A 26858-nucleotide genomic window follows, 5' to 3' on the forward strand; every position below is an offset into this window, starting at 1 on the left:
ACAAGAACTGTCACCTTATACTGTAGCAAAAGGTACTATTAAGCACCATTTAATCCACATATCAATGGCATAATGCCATGGAATAAGATTATAACATTTTCCTTGCAGTTCTAAAAATTATCTGTCTGAATTGTCAGCTCTTTAAAGACTGACATGATTTTGGTGTGGTGTTACAAGTGTACATCATGATAAAAAATGTTATTTAAAGTAACTCCCCTGAGTGTACAGAATCTTTTTAAACAGCTGCTTCAGATTTATTTATTTTATTTTGTTTTATTTGTGAATCATAAAACATAAGAAGATATCAACTCAGTAGGTAGCAAATGTACCTATACTTCTTTTTTAAACAAAGTCTTTGAAATTGAGCCAGGAACAGTATTCCCTTTCCAGCAACATACTGTCACAGTGGAATATGAGATATATGAGATATTCCTTCCCATGTTCCACTCTCTCTTCTCCTGAAATTATATATACATATAAATCTATTTTCCACTAGTATCTTGTCACAGTCCTCTACACTTCAATGGGAGAAACAGATATTCAACATGAAATCAAAATGAAGGTTTGTAGCATGTGTAAAGTAAGCATGTAGCATGCAGAAGTTATTTATATATATTTTTTAAAGCATGCACTTTCATTAAACTCCATGCAATAGACCTGATGGGAAGAATTGTTTTTGAGTAAATGTCTCAAAAGGAGTTCAGTCATTTCTCACCAAAGTACTATATGTAGAACAGCTAAAGAAGACAAGAGGATATATTAGTATTCTGGTGATCTTTTATATGCAGACTGCATGGAAATCACAAAGGCTAATTTACTGCTAAATCAATTAAAACAAATACAAAGTCAGACTGTGGAATTTCCAAGGTTTTTCTGTCTCAATCAAACACTAATTCTTGATTTTATTCTTCAAAGAAAATAATACTTCTCTGTGTTCCAAGACATGCAAAAGACTTAGGAAAGCAAAGCATAATGAATCTCATAAATCATTTTAATTCCAACCTCAAAAACAAACAAACAAACAAACAAACACTTTCGTTGTTTGTTTCTTAGACTACTGACATTATGTAGACTGCAAAGGAGATCATACTGAACTCATGACTGTGAGAAGTGCTGTATGATGTCATTCAATCATAATTTTTGTTGTTGTTGTTTTTTTCACCCATCTTTTCCTGAATAAGTGCAAAGTTGTTAATAATGTGTTAGACCAAGATGTGGGGCAGAGAAAAACAGAGAAATAGTACTCAGGGGGAAATGGACAGATCAGAAAACTGGCAAAATAGAGCAGTGATCATAAATTATGGGAAGGAAAATCAAATGTATTTATATATATCAAAATATCAGCCCTATTCAAGTACTTGTTTCTATTTCCATGAAATGAAATGACATCTTAACTGAACCCATTAAATTCTATGCAGGAGAATGAAAATGACAAAATACTAAACTTGAATTTAAATGCAGAAAACACAAGATGGTTAAATATGGTCACATTTTGCATTATCAGTATTGGGAGCCTCCATAGGCTGGTATTGACTGAATAGGCCTATTAGATCACGTGGTGTCTCCCTTTCCATTTGACCACAAGCAATCATTACTTTTTTCCATGACTGCAGTCCTGTAAAGTGATCATTGATCACTTCATAGATTTTAAGGCCAGAAGAGAACACTGCAGTCATTTAATCTGACCTGCTATGTGACACAGGCAGTAAGATCTCACCCAATAACTTCTACATGAAGTCCAATAATTCATGGTTGACTACAGAACACCTTTTAGAAAGAAACCAACATTGATTTTAAAATGTTGTATGATGCACAGAAAATCTACTACTTTCCTTCATAAATTGACCCAATAGTTATTTTCCCCTCACTGTTGGAACTGTGTCTCATATTTCCATTTTGAATGTGCCCATCTATAAACTGTGGACATTTTTTTTTTTGTTGTAGTTTAAATAACATGGTATCCATTAGCCCTCTCCTGTTACATACTTATATGGGAGTATTATAGGTCAGTCTCTTTATTTTCCGCCTGATAAACAGATTATTTCCTGACGTATTTTCCTGTAAGGGAGTCTTTAAGCCTCATGATTCATTCTTTTGAGCAACAGAGCTAGAAGTTACATTTTCAGCCTACACTTTGTACCTGCAAACAACAGAACTAGAAAATTTTCCTGTATAGAGACAATATACGCTTTTGGTTTCTGTTGTAATTAGCTGTATATACACAAATAATTTAACTTAGTATCTGTTCTAATGATCCTATGAAGATAATTGTGTAGTTTGTCTTAATGGGGAAATGGCACATGCACATTTGCAAATAGAATAGAATTTACAGCTAGCTAAGTGTAAGGAAAACTAACAAGGATAAGCATAAAGTTACTTAGTCCAATATTTCCTTAGTCTGAAATATTCAACAGACTGTGGAAACAGAGATTTCCAGGAAGGAAAAGGTTAGAGCGTACCAAAATTATGTAATACTTTCTGGATCATAGCACATAGTGCACTGATACTAGAAACATCGTTCTGATTGCAGCTTAACTTCACATGTATGTGACATTATTAGAAATGGGAAATAAATATTTTTATTTTTTATAAGCTTTAAAGCATGTTTGACAGTCTTGAGAGGTGAGACTATGAAACTAATGTGAAATTAAGCAAGACCAAGTGCAAGGTCCTGCACTTGTATCAGGGCAATCCCAAGCACAGATACAGGCTGAGTGAAGAATGGATAGAGAGCAGCTATGAGGAGAAAGACCTGGGGGTGTTGGTTGTTGAAAAAATGAATGCAAGCCAGCAGTGTGCACTTGCACTCCACAAAGTCAATTGTATTCTAGGCTGCACCATGAGAATTTTGACCAGCAGGTCGAGGGAGGTGATTCTCCTCCTCTACTCTGATCTTGTGAGATCCCACCTGAAGTATTGCATTCAGTTGTAGGGCCCCCAGCACGAGAAAGACATGGACCTGTTGGAGTGAGTCTAGAGGAAGGCCATTAAGATGATCAAAGGGCTGGGGCACCTCTCCAGACAGGGAGTTACCCAGCCTAGAGAAGAGAAAGCTCCGGTGGTGACCTTATAGCAGTCTTCCAGAACTTAAAAGGAGGCTACAAGAAAGCTGGGGAGGGACTCTGTCAGGGAGTGGAGTGATTGTGGAGGGACAAGGGGAAATGGTTTTAAACTAAAAGAGGGTAGATTTAGATTAGATATGAGGAAGAAATTCTTTACTCAGAGGGTGATGATGCACTGGCACAGGTTGCCCAGAGAAGTGCAGATGCCCAGTCCCTGGATGTTCAAGGCCAGGCTGGATGCAGCTTTGGGTAACCTGGGCTAGTGGGAGGTGTCCCTACTCATGGCTGAGAGTTTGGAAGTAGATGATCTTCTACCCTATTATTCTATAATTCTATGATTTTATGATATTATAAAGTGATAGAAATTAGTGATAATGTTTGGAATGTTCTTAGCAACTCCTCAAATGAATAAAGTTTCTAACTTTCTGTCTTAATACACCTCAAATATACTGTAGGAGTCCTATTTCACTAAGGCCATCAGATTCTCTTTGCTGCATTTCAGAGTTAGTTTGGGATTTTGAAAAGTCTTTTTCCAAATAAAGCTTCCTCTCTCCTTTCAGAACAACCCAATTTCCAGTTTGATTTGCAGTTTCAAAGCTTCTCAAAACCAAATGAGATATGCTGGATTTTCTGAATTATTCTAATGACATAACCTAGTTTCCACAAAAAGCAATGGGAGCTTGATCAGTTGCTCTAATGGGAGCTAAAATGGAAAACTAGAAAAAAAATTCACCCATAGCTAATTGGCTTTTGTGTACATATTAGCTCTGCCAAGTTGAATTGTACTGAGGAGCCAGCCTAGAACTGGCAGGATACTTGATGATGCAGTTGCCATCCAGTCTGCCAGAAACACTTTTTTGAAATAATGCTACACTTCCATTACTTGAAACTTTCTTATTTCATTTTCTGTATAAACTGATGTATTAAAACAGTTGGTGAGGGAAAGAGTCCTGAGTTTACAAAGAACAATGTGAATAAAAATTTCTAGAACTATGAAAGACCAAGTTTAGGATTTGTTTAATCTTATTTTAGCAGTATAAATTCATATGATCTAAGCAGTAAACTATGTAGAATTCTAGAGTCAAGGTAGGGAGATGGTAAATCACACCTGACTAATCTGATTACCTTCTATAGTAAAGTGGATGGATCTGTGGACAAGGGGAGAGCAGTGGCTGTAATTAGTGTCTGTTTTAGCAAGGCATTTGGCTGTCTCTCAGAGCTTCATTGTATGCAGATTAGGACATGATCTGTATGGGTGGATAACTATATGGGTGGAAAGCTGACTGGCTGGATAGACTCAGCGGATACCAGTTAATAAATAGGCCACAGTCCACTTGAAGGCTAGTAAATAGTGAGTACCACAGAGGTCTAAATGGGGACCTGCCCTCTAACATCTTTATTTATGACTTGGAGGATTCAATGGACTGCACTCTCAAGTTTGCAGATGATACTGGGGACACCCACCAGTTCACCTGAAAGCAGAGCTGTCATCTAGAAGGTACCAAACAGCATGGAGGAATGGACCAGTACGAACCTTTGAAATTCAACAACATTAAGTTCTGCACCTACGAAGAAGAACCCTTTGTGATTATACAGTCTCAAGACTTAATGGCTTGAAAGCAGCTCTGTGGAAAAGGACACAGATATTGTAGTGATCTTGGAGGAGAGCTGAATGTGAGCCAACAACTTGCCCTAGCAGGAAATGTCAACAGTTTTGGGGGCTGTAATAACAGAGGAGCAGAGCCAAGAGGTAAATGAAAGTGATTATCCTTCTTTACCTGAGACAATACCTAGACACAGTGTCCAATTTTGAGGCTCATCCTTCTCCTCTCCCCACCTTCCTTTCTCCCTAGCCCAGGAAAAGTATCAGTAATCTGGAGAAAGCACAGCAGAAGTGACCAAGATGCTCAGGGGGCTGAAGCACTTGCCCTGTGAGGAGAAACTGATGGAGTTCACCTCGCTCAGCACTTCCTGAAGAAGAAGCAGTTTTGAAGGGACCTAAAAGAAGCCCCCTAGTAGCTACAAGATGGTCACTAAGAAATGGTGCCAGTCTCTTCACAATGGTGAAGGATGAGAGACAACAGGAATAGGCTGAAACAAAGGAGGTTCAGGCTAGATACAGGGAGAAAAGTTTTCCACTGAAGACAGCTGGATCATGGAACAGGCTGCCTGGAGATGTTGTGTAGTCTTCATTCTTGGAATTTTTAAAGGCCCAGTAGGATGAACCCCTGAGAAACAGTAGATTGGACTGAGAATTTTCTGAGACCACTTCCAACATGAATTAGCCTATGATTTAAATTCTTTGTAAGACATAATTGCCCTTACCAAGTGTCTAAACTGCTACAGAAGGAGCCTAGCTTGGGGTAAGATGACTAATTTTTAATGTGTCATTGTTAAATAAAAATGTCCTCCTATTAGCAGGGAACTTCAGGTCAGCTAATGAACTGAATGGGTGAGATTACTGGTAATAATAAAAAGGCTTTTAAATCACAAGTCAATTCTGCAATCTCACCTGCATAATAGTGACCAAAAGTCTTTTCTATTGGACAAGGCATTATCTGTATTACCTGGTATTATATATTTTCCTTCTTCCCCCACTTTCCCCTCCTCCCCCCCACCAATATACAAACAGTGCAGCAGCTATATCAGAACTCCACAATAGTTTCTGAACTATATTTATACCTATTTTGCTTACTTCAATGAGCAGTAAATTGCTCTAACTTTCTGTTTAGATGTGGACATGAGACCCAGAAGGATGTTGCTTTCCTGATTTCTAGGCTACTTCTTTGTCCACTGCACTACCTTTCATCTTTATCAGATGGTCTTCCTTGAAAATTATCATCCTACATAAAGGTCTAATCACATGAAAGAGTCAAGGACCAAGGTGCTGCTAGTCATGCTTTATTCAAACAATGCTTATTTTTCCTATATCTTATACACTAACTTCCAAAGCAGTAATTAGCTTCACGTTCAATGATCTTACAGAATTCTCTGGTCTTCATTTGGCTTTTAGCCCTTCACAAATATGAGTTATTAATTCATTAATAGATGAGTAGTTAAATTATAATGTCTTTTTGGTGTCAAGAAAGAAAAATATCTTAATGTGACAGCAAAGCTGAGAATAGTTTCAAGGAATATAGAGAAGGTTGTTGTCTGGAGTACAGATGTGAGAGGATAAGATAAACAAAAGATGAAGTAATAGTCTGAAGGGAAACCTGATACACAAGGATAAATTATGTGTTCTTAATTCTTAGAAGAGTGTTTCCTGTATCTACTAAAATGTAGAATAAATAGATGTAAAAGGGAAACATCTTTGAAGACCACTGTAGAGAGGATAGCAGGAAGTGGCAGGAGTAGAAACCATAGCCTGCCTGCTCTTCTTTATACTCCAGAATAAATAGGGCAAGTATAGAGATCTGGAAATGTCCATAAGCAATATGAAAAATTTTAAAGAAAAAGTATGGACTTCTTATTGATAGGAATAGAAGAAAAGGTATATGTTTCTCAAGACTCTTTTCATCATTCTTTCCACAGTCTTTCCCTTCAGCAATTAGTAAATTAATTAATTTAATTAGTAAATAATTAGTGATCCTTTAATTTACATGATTATAGTATACATACATTAATAAATTAACACAATTTGAAGAACTCTGTCCTTTCTTGTTTTTAACCTTCCAGTCATGCCATCTGGTCCTGTGCAACGGCTGCTTAAATCATTCATTTTCCTTTCTAAGTTGACCTTGGGTTGACTTCTTCACTTTCCACATAACTGATTAAATTTAGTGGCAATTATTTTTGGGTAGTCTAACATACTCTCAATCCTTTTTAATGTACTTGCCAGAAATCTAATTTTAAAATAAATTTGCACATGTACAATTTTTGCTGTTTGCTTTGCTTATATAATTATACTTGCACCACTGTGCAGGCAGCTTCAATATGTTCAAAGATGGGTAGAAAGATCTTCCTGTATTCACAAAGGTAATTTTTTTACCTTTGTATTCACAAAGGTAATTTTGGCATTACCTTTCAAATGTAAAGGTAATGATGAATCAAGGGCAAACACCCTTTCTTTACAATTTGGTCTGTAGTAATATATGTTCCAACAGATTAATGTCTTGAGCAGTGCAATTTTAAGACTTCATCTCAGTCATCTATTCTTTGTTGGAAATTTCTTGAATCTTTGCCATATGCTGAGGCAATCCCTGTTCAGTAGGCCAGTCGAATTACTGAATAAAATTCAAAAGACATGCAGGTATTTTGTCTCAATAACTTGATATTGTATTGTCACTTATACTCAGAAGTTATTATAAATTAATTAAAAGAGCATCTGAAACCCCTCAGGTAATTTTTAAACACAAGAAGAACCTCTCTTGTAGTGATACTGCTGTCCCAGTCAGTCTATGAAGATATTTTAATCAGACATACTAATTTTACTGCACTAAAAGGAAAGGGGGAAATATATGATTATGGTCTGTGCCTACTGTCAGAAATGCATAAATTTTCTGGCATAAGTAGGATACACAGGGTGTAAATCAATGGCACAAAACCAGTGCCATTGATTTCACATGAAGTATAGCAGCCTAAAATGAAGTAAAAACATTCTGTGTAGGCTGTCATGTTTAAGAAACCAAGTTGCAGAAGGATTTACTTGACACCTTTGGCAATTAATATACATATGTGCTGTGATAGTTTGTGGAAGAGGTTGGCAACAGTACTCTCTAAAATAGCAATTTGGCTGAGATGCTCAAGGATTTCAGGGTATCCACTGATGACAAAAGATAGCTGTCCGAAAGCTACTTCTTTCTGCACATCTCTTTTCCAGTCTTACTCAATGAGGCTCTTGATGTGTAACATAGTTTATGAGCTGTCATACTGCTGGATGGACTGGAAAATGATTCTCATCCTTCTCAAGTTTTTTCTTGTTTTGGCTTCGTACATGTAAAAAACTTCTTCTGCAGGCTATTTTGCTCCCAGGTGCCCAATATTTTCTGCTTACTGAAGATACTGTTCTTGGGATAGGTCTTTTACTGCTCATGCTTCCTTCTCTGTATTAGTCATTAGCTATTGTAACAGAGACTTGAGCCTTATTTTCATTTCATTATCTCACAATGAAGCAAAGGCTCTAATGAATTTACAGTAGCTTTTTAAGTTACTGTATGTGCTAACCTACTTATGGCCATGTTATTGCTAACATGGAATGGACAAAAAAAAGCGGAAGTGCATTGGCTTCTCAGTTGCCACAGTTCATAGCCTATAATATGAAAGTAAAATCCATTAATTTCAGTTCAGTATGGTACAATGTGCCACAGGGTGTCAAGGATGAAGAGAATAATATACATTCAATTTTCGTAACTCTGATACTTGGACAGAAAAAATCTGGAGCAAAAAATAAGGATGATAATTTCTTAAAATATTTCACCAGGATTCAGGAGACCTCAGTAACTGCTTCCGTTTCATGTTTTCCTTCTGAAACTATTCCATTTTCCAGGGGGTTGGCCAAAAGAATTTATTTATTAGAAGTGGTTCTTCTAGAATGGAGAATGGCTATGGGTCCCTAGAAGCTTGCAAATTAAGCTGGAAGGAAATAAGATATGATTTCATCATAGCTGCACTATAGTTTGGTATGATATATTAGTATGTAGTTTTGCAGGAAGTCATGTGTCTTTAGATATCCCTGAAAATTATTATTCTCATAGAAACATGATTCTCCATAATACGTGTTTTAATCTGTAATCCTGGTATGTAATATAAAGGTAAAGTAAAATGACGAAAAAAATTCTTAGTTCACTTGTATGCTTTACAGTTTTATATTCTTATATTTATATCTCTTAAGGGCAAAAATCACTTGTTACTCATATGAAAATGGATATGATAGTAAGTGTGCTGTTGAAGAGTCATTACTGCCTCTGACTTCTGGTTATGATTCTTTTTTCCCCCTGTCACCATACTGAAACTCTGCAGAAGCAATGCAAAGAATGGAGAAAAGTATAATAGAAGGGGAGGGGAAGGGTGTTACTTTTTGAAAGCTGATCAGCTAACTCCATCACATGAAGTTTGAAGTTCAAAAGTGTTTGAAGGAAAGCATACTTATCTTCCAGGCATGAATACAATGATAACAATTTTGGCCCTACACTTTCATAATATCGTTAAGGTAGTTGTAGAAAGTTCTAAGGTCAAAGTGTGACAGATAATAGCCAGCTCTTTTAGGACAGTTCCTGAGGCTGAATTCCATGCTTATCCAATACTTTAAAAAGTGTCATTGATACTTGACATGCAAAGATTTTAAAAGCCCGACTGGTTTTAAAATCAACAATATCATTAAGCTACACAGGACTCAACACTGCCATTGCTTTTCAATCTGAGAATTTAAAATTCAACTTGGAAAAAGTGTCCTAAAGAATCAAAACTAAAGTAAAATAAAATAAAGCAAATCTAACATATGTAGACCTCTTAAACTATCTACAAATACATTGCTATTAATTTTTTCTTCTATTTACTTAAAAAAGAAAGAAAGAAAGAAAGAAAGAAAGAAAGAAAGAAAGAAAGAAAGAAAGAAAGAAAGAAAGAAAGAAAGGAAAGAAAGAAAGAAAGAAAGAAAGAAAGAAAGAAAGAAAGAAAGAAAGAAAGAAAGAAAGAAAGAAAGAAAGAAAGAAAGAAAGAGAAAAATGTTTGCTAAAATTCTACCTCATATCTTGCTTTTGAACTCAAAGTAAACATAAAACAATTCAGCCCGAAGAAATATCCAGATCTGAAGTGTACTGGTCATAGTGCTCATATCAACATTCACTAAAAATCTGCACAATTAAGTTCTATAACCAGATTTAAGAACACAGAAGCATTTACATTTACATTTTTTTACTATCCAAACCAACCTGTAAGCTGTGGAATATAAAAGGGATTTGTTCTTTACGAAAGAGCAATAGAGGCCCTACAACATGCAACCAATCCTCCATAAACAAAATATAAAACAGGAATAAGTTTCTGTTACCTACAGCCCATATAACAGCAGTTTAAATTTTGGTCCAGATAGTGAGAATTCCAAGATTCTAATTAATTCTCATTTTGTCTGCCTCAAACTTACAGAAGGTCAATATTTTAAAAACAAAAGCTATAATAATAAAAAACTACAAACATTTTTGTGATCATGCACAAGAGCATTACCCCATGTCTCTGGCAACCTTGCAGCAAAATTAGCTGAGTAGGTCCAAATTATACTGATAATAAATTTTCTCACTGCATAGCCTGGGGAGAGAGATGAAGAAAATGAACAAATGCAAAACGAGGAAAAGTGAGAAAGGAGAGAGATGGAGGGAGAGTAAATATATATTAGAGACAAGGAAGCTTTTAATAACACTGTTCCCTGAGCTTGAGTTTGTTCTTTCCTTTTGTTCATAAAGGTTTATAAACTATGAACTGACAGAGAAGAATCACTATATTTTTTTCAAGGAAGTTTTATAACTTTTATTATCATTTGCACAATCCAATAGATATGTAGGACTCAATACAAAACAAATTGATATCAGATTCTATCTTAAGTATATATGGAATTACAGATGGAAATACAGAAAAAAAAATAAATAATAAGTTTAGCACAGCATATCTAAGCCCACATTTAATATCTTCCATGGAGTAGCATCGTTTTCAGTGCAAGCTGATGACATTCATTTGGATATTATACTAACTCTTGCATTGGTATATAAGAAATCATAATTTTGTGTCCAGATAAATGGCAATGTAGAACATGTAAATCCTAACAACACGTTACTGCTTTGGATGCTTTCTAGTAGCTTTGGAAGCAGCACCTAAGCAAGCATCATCATAAAACTCACAAACTGTTTAGAAGGATATACATGTAAACCTACTGACAATATTTCATTTGAAGAGAGGAGACTTAAAATGGCTCAATTTCAAATTCAGCTAATTATATCTTGTGCAAATCAGACAGATGAGAAAATTATCTATCACTTTACTTTTAAAAAGCTTAAATATTTTTTCACTATTTACTCACAACACTGGAAGAAGGTGGCATTTCCAGGCTGAGACGATTCAAGTATAGTACATTCTTTTGGGAAAGATGCTCCCATTATCAGTTAGAGAAATTAATTTATAAAAGGAAGTCTAACAGTTAACTACTCTTATTTACTCAAAGGAACCAATAGCATAAGATTATGTTGGTAGAACACCAGCCCTACTAAAGTAAAGTTACTTTCAAAGCTTAATTGATACCAATTACAATAAATTTCTTTCCTTGACTGAAGCAAAATGTGCTGAACTTTCCCAGTACTCAGACAAAAGCATGCTGATTTGATACTTTTTCCATAGGTCTCGAAATTCATCACTTGACTCCTCTAGTAGTTCTGCTTTAATGTGACATGCTGGGAAAGTTACAATAGTGAATCATATTAGCTATTTTTTTAGCATTGTTTTGGAATGCAGTCTGGGTTTACAGTCTGAAATAAACAAGCATTGGGTCATTTCAAAAATAAATTCTACTGCTTTGTTACTTTTGTCCAATTTAGAATGAGATAGAAAATCTGTGGATTGAAAAAAAAAAAAAAAGAAAGAAAAAAGAAAGAAAGAAAAAAAAGATCGAGGAGTTATGCCCTTTCGTTCTTAAAATGTACTTTTTGGCAGTGAAAGAATCCAACTGAAAAAAGGCTTTCTTTTAATCTGGGGGCCAATTTAAATGTCTGCACTTAAATTTAGTGCGTAGGTTAATGTCCCTCCAATTGGATCTCAATTACATACACTTCAGTTCTTGCATTTAGATCATTGTACTCCTTAACAAATCAATAAATAATTTAGCTCCCTGGGGAATAAACTATTAAAGCAAAATCCAGTGGACTTTAAGAGAGGGGTGTTTGAACTTTCTAAATTATATTGGAAGTCTTTCAATACTTATTGTGTAAAGCTAGTACAAAATTATGCTGGTAATGATACTGTCTTGCAGCTACAGTGACATCACTCACTCATTTTGCCATTACAAGACATTCTCTTATCATTTATTTTTACTTAACAGTTTATTTTGGTTAATGAAAATGAAATAGTATTGCTCACAATTTTTCTCAGCTTGAGTGAATACTCTTTTACTTTGCACCAGCCAAGTATCTTTATTTATTCATGATTCCTCCCCAAGAAAGCTGGGTGTCACAGAAGCTCCTTTTGAGGGCTGTGATATCACTGTCCCATATGGAGCACAATGGCCCCATGTTACCTGTGACAGATCTACAAACCCTTACAATGAAATACAGCTCTGAGGAGGTGAGCATAAGTGCTCAAGACTTAGAGAAGAGTACAAGAAGTGACCATAATTATGGTAAAGGAAGACTAATTTATCTCAAGACAAAGTGGACTGCAGGGTGGTCTTTGTTTTAGGTGATGGTTATATCAGTTGGATGAATCAACTGGTTCTATAAATGGCTTTCACATAGATAACCAATAGAGAGTATTCTCTTCCTGAGCCAGTCAGATCAGTATGGGGGAAGCGTATATGTGCAGCATAGAATAAGAAAACTGTCAAACAATGAAATGAACTTTGAAGAGAACCAAGGGCTTTAAACCACATAACCTTTTCCAGCAACGTGGGATGCCCAGCATCACGACAATGAGTATATAGAGACCAGTAACAGGAATTACATTTGTATTATGATCCAACTGCATGTCGCAGTTGTTATATTCCATATGTATTTTTATTTCAGTACACTTCTGTAACACTCTTGTAAATCAAAATCCAGTGTAATGTCAGATTATCTCAAAATAAGTAAATTCTGAATTAAATGTCAAATCCTCATTCTGTAAAATACCTAAAAGAACCTGGTCAGATAGTATTAGACTCTGACACTGCTAAACCTCACTGACTTACTGTTCCAGAGCAGTTTCTAGCATGGTTCCCCTTGATGGGATAAGAGGCAAAGAGGACAAATTTAAAAAAACAAAAAACAAAAAATGACAACATGACATTCCATATGAACACAAGAAAACACCTTTTACAAAGTGGGTGGTAAAACACTGGAACAGGTTGCCCAGAGACGTTGTGGAACCTCCATACTTGGAGATATTCAGAACTGGAGTGAACATAGCTGAGAACAAATTGCTCTTGCTCTTGCTCAGAGTTGGATTAGATGTCCTCAACAGGTCCCTACCAATTTAAAAGATTTAGTGATTAGGCACAACAGGCAATTCAAAGATGTGTTACAAAGTGAAAGGGAGTAACAAAAACAAAACTGTCAAAGGAGCAAGAGGTGTCCAAGGCTCTTCATCTTGGCAAAAGTCTTCTATAAAACCTCACTCTTATAATTTGCACTTTAGATATACGAATACAGATTATGAATACAAATAAGTACTAGTTGAAACATAAACTTAAGCCTAAAATGCGTGATATTTCACAGATTTGAAATGAAGCACTACGCAGATGCATGATACATCTGGATTACTCCTCAAGCCATTGAAGCAGCTCTGCTAAAACTCCTCAACAATTCAACAAAGATGAAATGCTCAAAGATGAGCATTGGAGATTGCATAAAATTCTGCAATACTGATCTGTGAAACACAGGTAAGCCCCTAAATTGGGTAGTCACATAATTAATTCTGTATCACCAGCCTCCTGTGGAGTGTGATTAAAGCGTGCTCGGATACATGTTTCAGACTTCTCTGCGCAGCCCTTGTCTCCAGTACTGGGGACAGCTCAAGGTCCCTATTTGTGCCTACAGGTTATGACATCAAGATTCCAAACAACTTAAGTGACCGTAGCAGCAGCCACATCAGAAGTTAAATTCTATTAAAAATGACACCACACAAGCAAGTGTTAGGAAAAATAGATAAGTGTGACAAATTGGATTCACTCCTGGCAAGATAAGACATGCTTCACCTTTTGCCAATGACTGGTCTGAGGAAGGAATTGTGATGCAGCTTGATGATCTGTCAGGGGATATTGAGTGATGAGAATAAGATAAATATTTAATGGAAGCAAAATAATCAAACCAATGAACAAACAAATATATAAAATCTACACATTTTAGGAAAAAAAAAAATATTATAGAATATAGTGACTGCAAAATTGCTGTCTTCAGCACAAATAAACTTTACTGTTATGTCAGAAACTTGAATTCTGACAGCAGAGCATAGTTACAGACCACAGCGTCTATCTGTAATCATTGATGAATTTTCAATATCCTAGTTTCAGACTACTCCATACCCAGAAAAATGCTGAGACGATCAGTTTGCCTTGCTATGGCATCAAAGTCATACTGCTTGTTGCAAAGGCAACTGGCATATTTACTTTCTCTAATTCATATGGCTGAAGAAGCTTGTTAAAATTTTCAGTACTAATCTGTGTTTCTGAGACTGATGCCCACCATACCTATATTATTGTCTATTTAACAGGAGAGATAAAATACTTGTGTAACTAGGGCCAGCCATGAGCAAGGTGAAGACACTTCCCACGCCAACTGAAGAGAGTAGAGGTTTTTATTAGTGGTTATATCTAAAGAAGAGTTAAGTATAGTGCTTGGAAACTACAGACTACAAGGGACTGACTGTAGATATGAACTTTAAACAAGAGGTAGAAGTTTCACCTTTGTTGTGGCAAATATTTCCAAGAACTTTCTTCTGAACTTATAAATAACTGACTTCCTTCTGTTCAACTTCCACTGGCTGTTCTCCTTTCCAAGGCTGATTGTGTCTATGTGCTGCAGTTGTTAACTGCTCTTGCCTCAGTCCCTATGGAAATGGAAATAAATCTGAGATGATACTGAAAGGTTGCTAGGAAACAGACTGATGATGATGAGGAGGAGACCAGTTTCCTGGCCTCTCTTCAGGGTATTTCCCTGCTGTTTGTTGATCAAGATCACCACTGATGATTTGCCAATTCCAGGTGCTACTACAGAATTCTATTAATAAATAGATCAGGATTACTTTTTTTTTTATACCTGTGCTTAGTAAGGCAAATGCAAAATTTTCTTTCTGACAAGATTTTGAAGCCTTTTCCAACTCAGCTGAAGTGCACTGTACATGGAACTACTCTTAAAATTCATTTAAACTCAGGCTGATGCAGAATGCAACAACTTATTTGACAAGTTAATACATTTATTATATTTTTTATATCTCTTTATAGCTTAGTCACAATGAATATTTGAGTGCCTTCCAGTAGTGCGTTAAGCAATGTGACTAATGCTTGTTACATGTTTATTCTTTCATTCCTCTCCCCAGGGGAAGATATGTCTACTGTGCAATGTTTTGTTTTACAATATACAATGCTTGTCTGACTGTTCATCCAAATGTTTATGTTACAGAAGGAAAGGTTAAGAAAATCCAATTTGCACGTGGAAAAGGAAGTGGCACTCAAACTTGTTCCACCTGCAGAAGTTGATTTCTCAGTCCCAGACTGGCCCCAGCAAAAGCACTCATTTCTGTTTAATAAGATTTACCCTCCCTGCAAAGGTTTCTGTTTTCCAGTAAAACAAAGTCAACAGTCACTATTTTCATTTGGGGACTTCAGTTTAGATACTCTGAACTCTGGCCACAAAAAGACTTTGAAAAACCCTACAACTTTGAATATGATTCAGTAGTTGATGAGAATGGAAATGATACTGCAGAAACGACAGTACTTGGAAGAGCTCAAAATTCATCACAGCTCACAATTTTCTTACCAGAAAGACAGTTCCTTCTGTCATACAATGTTGTTGTAACCTGTAAAGGCACTGAAACCAGGAATCTGGTCAAAGGTGAGTTTCATGGTCTGAACTTGGGTAGACCTGTGCGGTGTCAAGAGTTGGACTTGATGATCCTTAAGGGTCCCTTCCAACTCAGGATATTCTATGATTCTATGATTCTGATGGTATACGCTTCAGGAGAAATGCTTATTTATGCAGGAAGCTTCTGAATATGAAAACCTAAGGATTGGTGGTATCTAGACCCCTATAGGAAAACCAGATTCCTGGAGAAAACAATAATTGGGAAGGAAAAGAAGGGATTTGTGGTGATGTATTTTTAAAGTAGAAAGCTTTGGAACATTATACTTTCTTTTTTACTAAATTTTCAGTACAATGTATAATTATTTAATAATGAATTGATTAATGTGATAAAATATGTCACTAGATTCTGATTTTAAACCTTTGCTCTGCTAAGTTTGTAGTGAACTGCAAACAATTTTGTAATAGGAAAGTATGAAAGAGATATTGATTTCAGTTTTATCCTTATTTTACATCTTCTCTATAAATAGCATTTTGCCATCAAATTGTTACTCCATGTTTTATGGTATTTTTATGCTTTAGTTGTATTACTGTCATTATTGTAGACTTTACATTTCAGAGAATATAGTGTTTTGGAAAGCAACAGAAATGGCTTTGCCAATACCAGGCAGTATCATAAAAGCTCTGGAAGGTATGTCATAGCTTGCTTTGTAGCAATCAATACCACATACTCAGTGTAGAACATCTGGAATGGCCACTAGGCTCAGGATTTGCATGTTCATGATATTCAAAGGGTTTGAACAGGTGTCAGAAACTTCAGAAAAATGAACTGTCTGCTTACAGCAATGAGTGGATCTCCAGTGAGAAACTTGGTTTGTTAATATACACATCCCTCTCAGATGTCTTTATTTGGACAACTCTTTTTTTTTCTTTGCAATTTGCAATATTTTTAAATCAAAAAGGAGAGTAATGGATTAAACTTGTTTTTTTCTAGTATTTTGAATGGAAAAAGTGATGACTACTGTAAAAGAATATATTTTTTTCCTTTTATTTTCTGTTCTCCCTTTATACATTAATGGATATTAATTATAGTTTGATGGATCTCTGAAATACTTAACCTTCTGGAAGAGTATAAAAATAAACCTTTTGTCTATTATAGTCTACTACAGGGAAAAAGAAAAAAAAAGAAAAAAAAGAAAAAAAAAAAAAAGAAAAAAAAAGAAGCATTCTCCTTTTCAGTCCTGTGTTTAAAAATGTAATATCAATGGGATGTGTGTAGGCAGATTAAGATTCCTTTTCACATTCTCTTACACCATGAAATTTAATTTGATGTGAGTAAATGTTGCTAAGAAGGCAGCTTTTGTGATCTCACTAATTAAGTGTAAGAAATCTGATCCTGATTGCATTGATGATAGTGAATAACATCATTTAGTTTAGATCCAGATGGGACCCATGGTTTAATTAATGTTGCAAGCAGCCATAGGATTGAACAGAGGTGTTGAAAAGAGTTTACTCTAACTTTGGTGATACAAAGTTAGCCTCAGAAAAGCAAATTGCAAAAATGTGTATTTTGGAAAAAATGCAGGAGGAAAAGTCAAAATATGCTGTACTCTACCTTTAAAAAAGAAATCTAAGTTACTCCAGAAATCTACTACTGTTCCTTTCCTTAAATGACTATTCACTTCTCTGATACTCCTTGCACTCCTTTCTTAGATAAATGAAAATAAGTTTCTTTCAGATGTCTCCTATTTTTTTTAGCTCATTCCTATTAGTCATAGCAACAACAGTCTCAAAGGACTAATATCAGAAAAATCTATTTGTACTAGAGTCTACTTTATAACATGTGCTTTCAAAAACTTCCTAATAGCAGCCATTGTAAAATCTGTATAACACCTGGTACAGCTTTATTTTCCCTTTCCAGAAGAACTGGAATTGAAGATCACCTGTTTATTTGTCTACTATCTTTGGGTTTGACCCATTCCATGAAAAACCTTCCATTATATTTATCTGAGTTTGAAAAAAAAAAAAAAAAAGGTTTATTTTTCCTGTTTTCATCAGGCAACATTTGTATCTTAGTAAGTAAGAGTCTCCTTGGTCAAGCTCCCTCCACACATGCATCGAAATATCTGGTATCAATTTTGATCCCTTCTATTTATGTAAAATTTATTCTATCAGAAGAATGATGAGAAAAGCCTTACTGTGATGATCAGAAGAGGGTTGGTTGTTCTTGGGAAAAATTAAGAGGCCTATTAAAGAATAGAATGAGGGGATTTGTTATTACTTTTTACAAATATACCAGAGCAAACATGCGAGTTAAAATAAATACCTTGAAGAATGATAAACAAATTGATAATTTAGTGACTCAGTTCTACTAAGTGCCTATTATATCTTTGATTCAAACTGCAAAACTTCTATTTTTCTGTTAATTAAGGTTCCAGACTCATTCTAAATTCAGATGAAAATTGGATTGCAACCTCAGACCTGACTCATGACCTTTTTCTATAAAAAAATCTTGTAAGGACTCAGTCAAACACTATTAGTTATAACATATTTTATGTTTTATTTTGATACTAAACATACTAAATTATAAATCAAAAAAGTTATTATTTTTCCGGCATATGTGTTTTGTCCTTTTCTCCTACACATTCATCAACATTAAAAAGAAATTCTGTGTTTCTAAAATAGGCAATGGACATGTTGTTCACTCTGAAAATAAAAACATATGCAACAATCAAGTACTATGAAGGTATTTTTCAAATGAAAGAGAAACCATACAAGAACGCTATAGCAATGATATGTTCCAAACAACAAACTCTTGTGAATCCTTGTAGAATGCAAACTCATAGAATGTGCTGTGTCAAACAGTCAAATAAAACTGGCATTCTGATATTTTTCTAACTTTCCAATTTTCACACTTTTTAATAGCAATGCAACTATTCGTGCATATAAGATTATTATATTTATTATTGAGTGCAGTGGTAATTGATATTACTGAACTGTTAGTGGAACATTTATTTATCCACTGATAACGTCTCAGTTAAAGACCTACACACAAAATAAATGGGATAGTTACCATCAATAGTTATAATGATGGGGACTTAATCTGTTACCTGTACCAAAAAAAAAAAAAAAAAAGTAATAAAAAGCAGTAAAAAGCTCTGTCACCATATATGTTGACTGCATCCAAACTTAGTATTAACTGTAAAAATATCTTATGGTATGTATGGGCATCACTTTCAATAAAAAAAGGCTGTGAACACAATTTTAAATTGCTGGCTAACAGCCAGCCAACTCTTTTTTTCAGTGCAGCTTCGTCACACTACGGCTGTTCCTTGAACGTTCTTCAAAGTGTCATAGAATGTGATTTACCCCTGCCATATTTGATTTTGGATGTATGGCCCTGTAGAAGTTATGTTGAGTCAGATGCATTGAAGGATCACTTCTTTAAACTTGGAAAGATACAGAGAAAATATTGAGCTACTAAATATCACAGTTAAGCAGGAAATACACATGCAACTAGAATACCTAAATTTATGTACCAATTACAAGCAGTGTTTGCATGCTTAATTGGCTTTCCTCAAAGGCTTACCTACCTCTTTTTATGCTCCCAATTATGCAGACAATTACTATTATTAGGCAAGCAGTACAGATGTATCTGTCACAAAATTCTTGTAAATCTCAGAAAGTAGTTTTGAAGTGGTAGACTTTTTACTTCCAGTCTCAGACAGGAGGCTCTGAAGGTTTGGAAGAGTAAATATCCTCTCCTATGTCATGTGTCTGTTATGGAATTTGGGATCTTCAAATAAATAAATAAATAAATAAATAAATAAATAAATACTGCATTGAAATCAATGGAAACTTTATAACTTCCTCCCTGTCTCTCCAGCAGCAACATTCTGCAGGAGAACGCTCTGAAAAATGAGTAATAAACATACCATTTTTTTTTTGGTGTTAGCTTTTGTTGATCTTTATGCTATAATAAGTTTATGAGACCTGAGTACTAAAGGGGTTAGTTAGTCTTATAGCTGGACCTCTCTCAACAAAGTTCTTGGGAAGTCTGGGGAAGTCTCTGCTGACTGAAAGTTAGGCAATATTATACCAATTTACAAGAAGAGCCTGAGGAAAGACCCAGGAAACTACTGACCTGTTATGATCTAATCTCTATACTTGGAAAAGTATTGAGAACATTATGTAAGCTACTGAAAGCTACCTGAAGAACAAAGCTGTTATCAAGCACAGTCAACATAGGTTCATGAAGGGAAAATCCTGCCTTAGTAATTTGATCACCTTCTATGATAATGCCACCTGTTTGTTGGATGACGGGAAGGCAAGGGATGTAATATACATGTATATATAATATATATGTAATATACATGTATATATATATTTTTGACCTTTGATGCCATTCCTTATGGTATCCTGAACAAATTGTCCAACTATGAGATAAACAGGTCCATGCTACACTGGATGATGTGTTGGCTCAATGATAGAGCTCAAAGGGTTGTAGTGAATGGGGCTATATCTAGCTGTCAGCCAGTCACTAACAGTGTTCCCCAGACATCAATTCTAGGGTTAGTTCTGTTCAACATTTTTATCAATAATCTGGATGCAGGAGTGGAATGAGTCTCAGCAAGTTTGCTGATGATAGTAAACTGGGAGGTACTGTTAGGTACTGGAGGGATGAGAGGCCTTGCAGAGGGATCCAGATAGACTGAAGTGTTGACCATCAGTGGCATGAAACTCAGCAAAGGAAAATGCTGGCTTCTTCACCTGGTACACAGTAATGTTGGACATAGGCACAGACTGGGAGATGAATGGCTGGAGAGCACCTCATCAGAAAGGGATCTGGGGGTGATAGCTGACAGCAGGCTTAACCTGAGTCAGTGTTGTGACCTGGCAGCCAGGAGGGCAAACTGTATTTTGGAATGCATTTAAACACACCACAGCCAAAAAAGAGGTCAAAAGAGGTGATTCTCCTGCTAGAGAGCATTGGTGTGGCCTCACCTTGGTTATATTGTACAGTTCTGGTCTCCACAATATTAAAAGGGTATTAAGATACTTGAAATCAGCCAGAGGAGGATAACAAAGCTTTTAAAAGGGCTGGAAGGAGAGGGTGAAGACACCTGGGTTGTCTAATCATCCCAGGCAATAACACAAAAAAAAATCGAGGCAAACAGTAGGTCTGTTTGACATCATCAGCAAGCCCCTGCAAAGAGCCACCAAGAAGATCAAGGGGCTGGAACACTTCTATGAGAAGCTGAGAGAGACAGAACTGTAGAGCCTGGAAAGGAAAAGGCTCAGAAAAGCTCTTATAAAGGTGTATATAATACCTGAAGGGAGAATGCAATAAAGACAGAACCAGGCTCTTTTCATTGGTGCCCAGCACCAGCAAAAGAGGCAATGGGCAAAACTAGAACACAGGGGTTCCCTCTAAACATCAGGAAGCACTTCTATACTGTGCAGGTGACTGAGCCCTGGAACAGGTTGCCCAATGTGGTTGTGGAGTCTCCCTCCTTGGAGCTATATGGACATGGTCCTGGGCAACCTGCTCTAGGTGTCCCTGCTTGAGCAAGGGGCTTGGACTAGATGACCTCCAGAGGTCTCTTCGAACGTCAAGTGTTTTGTGATTCTGTGATCATGTCACAGAATGAGAAAGAATAAGAAGGTTGAGTTAGAAACAGTGAGTTTGTATTTGTGTGTATGTGTTCCTTTTCATTATTTCTTCCTCTCCCAATCCTTCCCATTGTCATTCCCTGCTAAATACTTCTTCAAGTAATACTTCAGTATTACAGTATATTATTCAGTATACTTCTTGCTGTAAAAAGACCAAATCATCAGCAGAGGAATGTCTGCTTCTCTGGTGAGTCAGAGTCAAATTCCCTTTTTGGTTCCTATCATCCCCAAAACATGTTTTGACCTTGTCCTTCTCCAGTCTAGGCAGTCTAGCACAGACTTCTGGTATGTGGGTGCATGTGGCTGTGCTCGTGAAAAGGACAAAAAATCATGTTTAGAATGAAATAAATACTGCAAGTCACTTGATAGCCTCATCCACCTCTCCTAACCACAAACCTCCATCCCCAGGAGATGTGTTTTGTATTATCCTATGTTATGCAGCCATCAGTTATAAAGATGATGAAAGTTGTGGCCTTTGTGAGGTTGTTATTGACAAGTTTCACTTGATGAATAGATCTTATTTTTTGCCTCCCACGCCTGTTTCCAGGCACATAAAACACTACTTAACCTTCAGGGTATGTCACATATTCAGCTATGATTCTCTGTTAATTAGACACTGTTTGTATTTATAGGAATGCCCCTTTTTATTGGGTTTGAATATCTTTGCTTAAGCATGCTTTATGTAGCAATTATTGAATTTGAGTTCTCTGCAAACTAGCCATAATTCAGTTTCCTTTCTGTGCTTACATAGAATACGATTAGCAGCTTCTTTAGGTAAACAGAAAAATGTGTAAAATGTATCATTAGCTGGGATATAAAAAAAATGAAATGTTTCTGTAGAGTAACTAGTTTTGATTATGCCTGCTTTTCCCACACGTTTTTCAATCTATTTTCAGCTCTCTTCTCATAGGCACAAGGGATTCTGCACTATAATAGCTTCTTCGCTATCCTCAAAGGAAATAAAAGTGATAACACCCTTTTCTATTAAGCAAGCAGAGAAGTCAGTATGCTGACAAGATGTTATTTTTTTTTTAAAGTTTTCTCATTTCCTTTGTTTTTCTCACACTACTTCATTGTAGATAATTGGGCCTGTGTGTGTTTGTAGTTTTAAACCCAGACAGCAGTTGTATTGTCACTTGTTTTCCTCATCTAAAATATTTGTAAATTCATCCATTAACACTTCAAACATTCATTTTTTTTTATATATATATATATATATATATGTAGTGGGATTATCATATATTTAGTTTTTATTCGTTTAAAAAGATTATGCTGTGTTAATTCTTCAAAGGAATACCAAATCATTCAATTATGTCCTAAAATGTAGCTTTTTCTTGTTTTGGAGGAAAGCCAGTTTCTCAGTCTTTGCTTTCTGCCTCACTGTCCCTGTCCACTTATTCTAGTGGTCATGAAAAGAGTTTTTCTTTCATGACTGCTTCAACATTGAGTGTTCCTCTCTTGTTAAAAAAAGTCAAGCATTTCATACTAAAAACTAAACTGACATTTTTATTATAGCGTTGATTCTGCTGAGTGAGAAGACCTCAGACAAAGGAAGCTTGTACAAACAAGCTATTCACATGAGGTACTTGGTTTCTTGGGAATGGGAAAAGCTTTACCTATTGTCAGCCAGGGGCTGCAAAACAGAGCAAAACTGAATGCAGTAACAGCACCTCAGATTTCCCAAGCTGAAAGCAAGAGTGATCAGTTAACAACACTAACATTGACCCTTTATAGGTAGGAGATTATGAAGCTGAATATCAAACAATAAATAATAACATAGGTCAGGCTACATGATGCAATAATAGTTCTTAACTTTTAATGCTACCTTCATTTAAAAAAAGGAAAAAAAAAAAAAGGTACAGTGAATACTGAAAACACCGTAATCACAGAAGGGTCAGTAAATAGATCATTCCCTGCTAATAAGAATGCCATCAAAACTGAAATTGGGATGAAAAAAAAAAATAATAATGTGTCTTTGGTAATAAATCAAGATTGAGGAATTACCATGTTGCCTAATTCAATCTCCAAACACAGTCTCCAACTTGAGCTAATTCATCTGTTCATTAAGTATTAAAAAGAAATTATATATGGCATTAAATAGCACTAGCAGACATTTTTTTTGTTATTATTATTCATTAATTTGTTTGGACACCATTAGTCGTTCACATTTAGATGCTGTTGCAAGGACCTGAAGGATGAAATCTGTCAGGGTTAATCAGGATCTCTTTGTCAGGAGATTTCCTTCCTATGCCCATGTCTATAGCCAGTCTAATGTTCCCTCAGTGCTCTCGAATGGGACTCAAGAATTATTAGCTGACAATGATGATACTCAAATCTAAGAATGAACAGTTTCAAAATTTGATCTGAGAGAGGACTATCTCTTCTTACTTAACTTTATCTGTGCAATTTTAGTTCCATTCCCTGCTAATGAAAATGAATAAAAATAAAAATAACATAAAAAGTAGTTAACATAATATCTTTAGCATAAAAGAGTTTTTTTTGTTGTTGTTGTTGTTTGTTTTTTTTTGGTTTTTTTTGTTTTTTTTTTTTTTTTCCCCATTGAATAAGAGGAACAAGAATCTATAGGGAGGTAACTAGCATCTACTCATCATTTGATATTTGTAAGTGTCATCTCATAAACATCCTGCAATGCTGTCTAGCATATTTCTGATAAGTGGAGTATGTGTCAAATGTTGGAACAGAGGAAGGGAAGACTGACCTTTGGCTTTCTTTGGGAATGTAATGCCTTTCGTGTCATTTTTATTCCTTCACTGACAGTAGTACTTCCATAAGTAGAATTGAGAACAATCTATTTCATCTTGCTTAATGATTAAATATAAAATAAGCATCCCCTGGAGCAGAAGCCAGGGTTTCCTCTTTTTATCTGACTATCCTATCTTAAATATAGAGTAAAACTGTCTTTTACTTATTCTTGATTACATGTATATCACTCTCTTTGCTGAACAATACTTTAACAGACAGCTAAAGGGATGGAACAAATGAGAATATCCCATGGGATATTCAAGAAGTGGGAAGGGCAAAGGAAAGTGGATTTCCCTCATTCAATAAGGTAGCTTGGGTGAATCTGCCATAAAAATAAATAAATAAATAAATAAATAAATAAATAGATAAAAATCAACATGACCACTTCTGCTGCCAGCCACTGGCTTCCTTTTTTCTCAAGCATGGTCCAGCTCAGTCTTTTCTACGACTTATTATGTGACTGCCCTCAGAAGGAGGTATTTGCTTGAACCTGAGAGACAGTTGCACTTCTATACCTCAGAAATAGGGCTATATAAGCAAGGTACATGGTGTGTATCTCTTCATAAATCATTCATCCCATAGAATTTATGTTACTAGATCGATTTATTTATTTTTAATAGATCTACTTTCCTTTGCTAGTGGAATCTCTATTTCTCTAACTTAAAACTTATTTAGAAATGATTTTGGTAATTCTGCCATTGTGTCATCAACAATTTCATTTTACAGTCTACAACATTTATTATTTGCTAATACTGTTTGTTTTCATTTCTTCAGTCTACAATTGTTTTCATTAAGTCCCTTATTTGAATTAATATTCTCAATCTGTTACATGCTGCCATTTTTCTTAGTCAGTAAAAATACCCCCACCAAAACAAACAAACAAAAAAAAGCACAACCTTTTTATCCCTGCATCTTAGCACAACTTTGACAGATTATTAAATTATCCAATTTGAATGATAAGTTCACTGTAAATTCTTATTGATAAAAATCTGTCATCAAAAGGAAACAAATCCTCTTGGACATAAAGCTGTCATTCACCAAGCTAGTTTCTTTCAATATTCTTAAAAAAATAGACAAACCAAACCTCAAGTAGGCTGTTTCACAGGAAAATGTTACTTTCCTGAGAAAATGGCTGAGCAGACAAATTCATAACCATTCAACTACAGTAAAATTTTAGGTTTTACAGATGAACTACAAAGCACTGAAAAATGAAAAGTCATATCTTAAACTTGTATGTTTAAATCTTTGTTTGTCTAAGAGTTTATTTAGACTTTAAACAAAGTCTGTTCCTTGCAAAACACAAACAAGCAAAAAAATAAAAACATCAAAAAGCTAAATCCCCTCACAAACTACCTGTGCGAACAGCAACATAAGCTATCTCCATTCAAAACTCAGTAAATCTTCCCTTCCCTCCCCTTCCTTTTTTTTTTTAAATATATATATTTTAATTACTCTGTTTATTTAAGCAAGAAACTTCTAAAGTTAGAGTTAAAAATGTGTTCTTAATTATTAGTGCACTAATTTCACTGAGAAAACAGACAACTTACATTTAGTATCACAGCAAGAGGTTTTAGTATTACCTGCAAAAGTATGTACTGAACTGAGTTTAAATACTTCATTACATAAATAAAAATAATTGTTGCTGTAAAGAGACAGTGAGAATCAAAACCAGAATAAATTTGAAGTGCTGATACTAAATTTATTATGTTGATTATGTTGACCATACCTCAGCAATTTTCTAAAACTAGTATTGAGATCTACTTCTGTGTGAAAAATTTCACATTATTTAGAATAAATTTATCTATATCCAGCATAATTTAGTTTCATTTAACACTTACTATATATCTATACAAAGAAAAAATACATTTTAATCCAAAGAACACATCATTACATAGTCATGAAAATAATCATATTTTCCAAGGACTGAAATTTATCACTTTTACCAAGACTTGGCAAGTTAAAAAATGGACTGATAACTATACCAAGGTTATAAAACACAGAAATCAAATCACAATGAAAACAACATTTAAAGCTTCTTAAACAGAATACAGCAAACAGACAAATGTTAATTGTGGAATATTTTGGCTAGGGATTAGGAATGGGCCTTCTTTTGTTTTGTGGAAAAAAAAAAAAAAAAAAAAAAAGTGTTTCCTTCATTAGAAAATAGCTTAGAAAGCAAATGATGATCAATGTTTCCTGGGGACAGGTGTTACAGGGGACTTTCCACTCCCTTTGAAAACATGCATATTTACAAGGGTCGGCTCTGCAGGCTCTGTGAATAAGCAGCTCTATTATCCTGCACCTTCCAAGACTATTTTGGGAGCCTGGTAGGGTGTTAGTGAAGGACAGTAATGTTAAAACTTCTCTTTTCATCTCTGTGTTGAGTTCCTCATGACAGTTCCTAAGATGGTGGGCGTCTACAGATAGGCCCAGAGGGCATTCAGAGGAGCTGTGAGTGCTGGTTGCTGTGACCCACCATTACCAGCTTCAAAACAGCAGGGAGTAGCAGAACTTCAGGACAGTAAGGACTGTGTCTTTCTCCGGATGCCCCAATATATCCATGATACCCTGACTTTCCATAAGGCACTGAGTTACACAGAGCAATGGGAAAGACCCTGTGAAGGTATTTCCTGGAGGCTTGACACTGGTGCCTGCAAGGATCTTTAAACTG

The 26858-nt window shown here is 35.4% G+C and overlaps 1 protein-coding gene and 1 long non-coding RNA gene across 8 annotated transcripts in view; one reads left to right on the forward strand and one right to left on the reverse strand.

Annotated features, from left to right (window-relative positions):
* The window catches only part of LOC137854476 (uncharacterized), a 43897-nt gene extending 28110 nt beyond the window's left edge, over positions 1-15787 (forward strand). The window contains exons 3-4 of the long non-coding RNA XR_011095187.1: positions 13451-13614; positions 15353-15787. This is a non-coding gene — a long non-coding RNA (uncharacterized lncRNA). The remainder of the gene's footprint in view (positions 1-13450; positions 13615-15352) is intronic.
* Positions 1-26858, reverse strand: part of FUT9 (fucosyltransferase 9) — a 146145-nt gene that overhangs the window by 64186 nt on the left and 55101 nt on the right. The window lies entirely within an intron of this gene.

Source organism: Anas acuta, chromosome 3 (assembly GCF_963932015.1).
Source record: "Anas acuta chromosome 3, bAnaAcu1.1, whole genome shotgun sequence".
Lineage (NCBI taxonomy): Eukaryota > Metazoa > Chordata > Aves > Anseriformes > Anatidae > Anas > Anas acuta.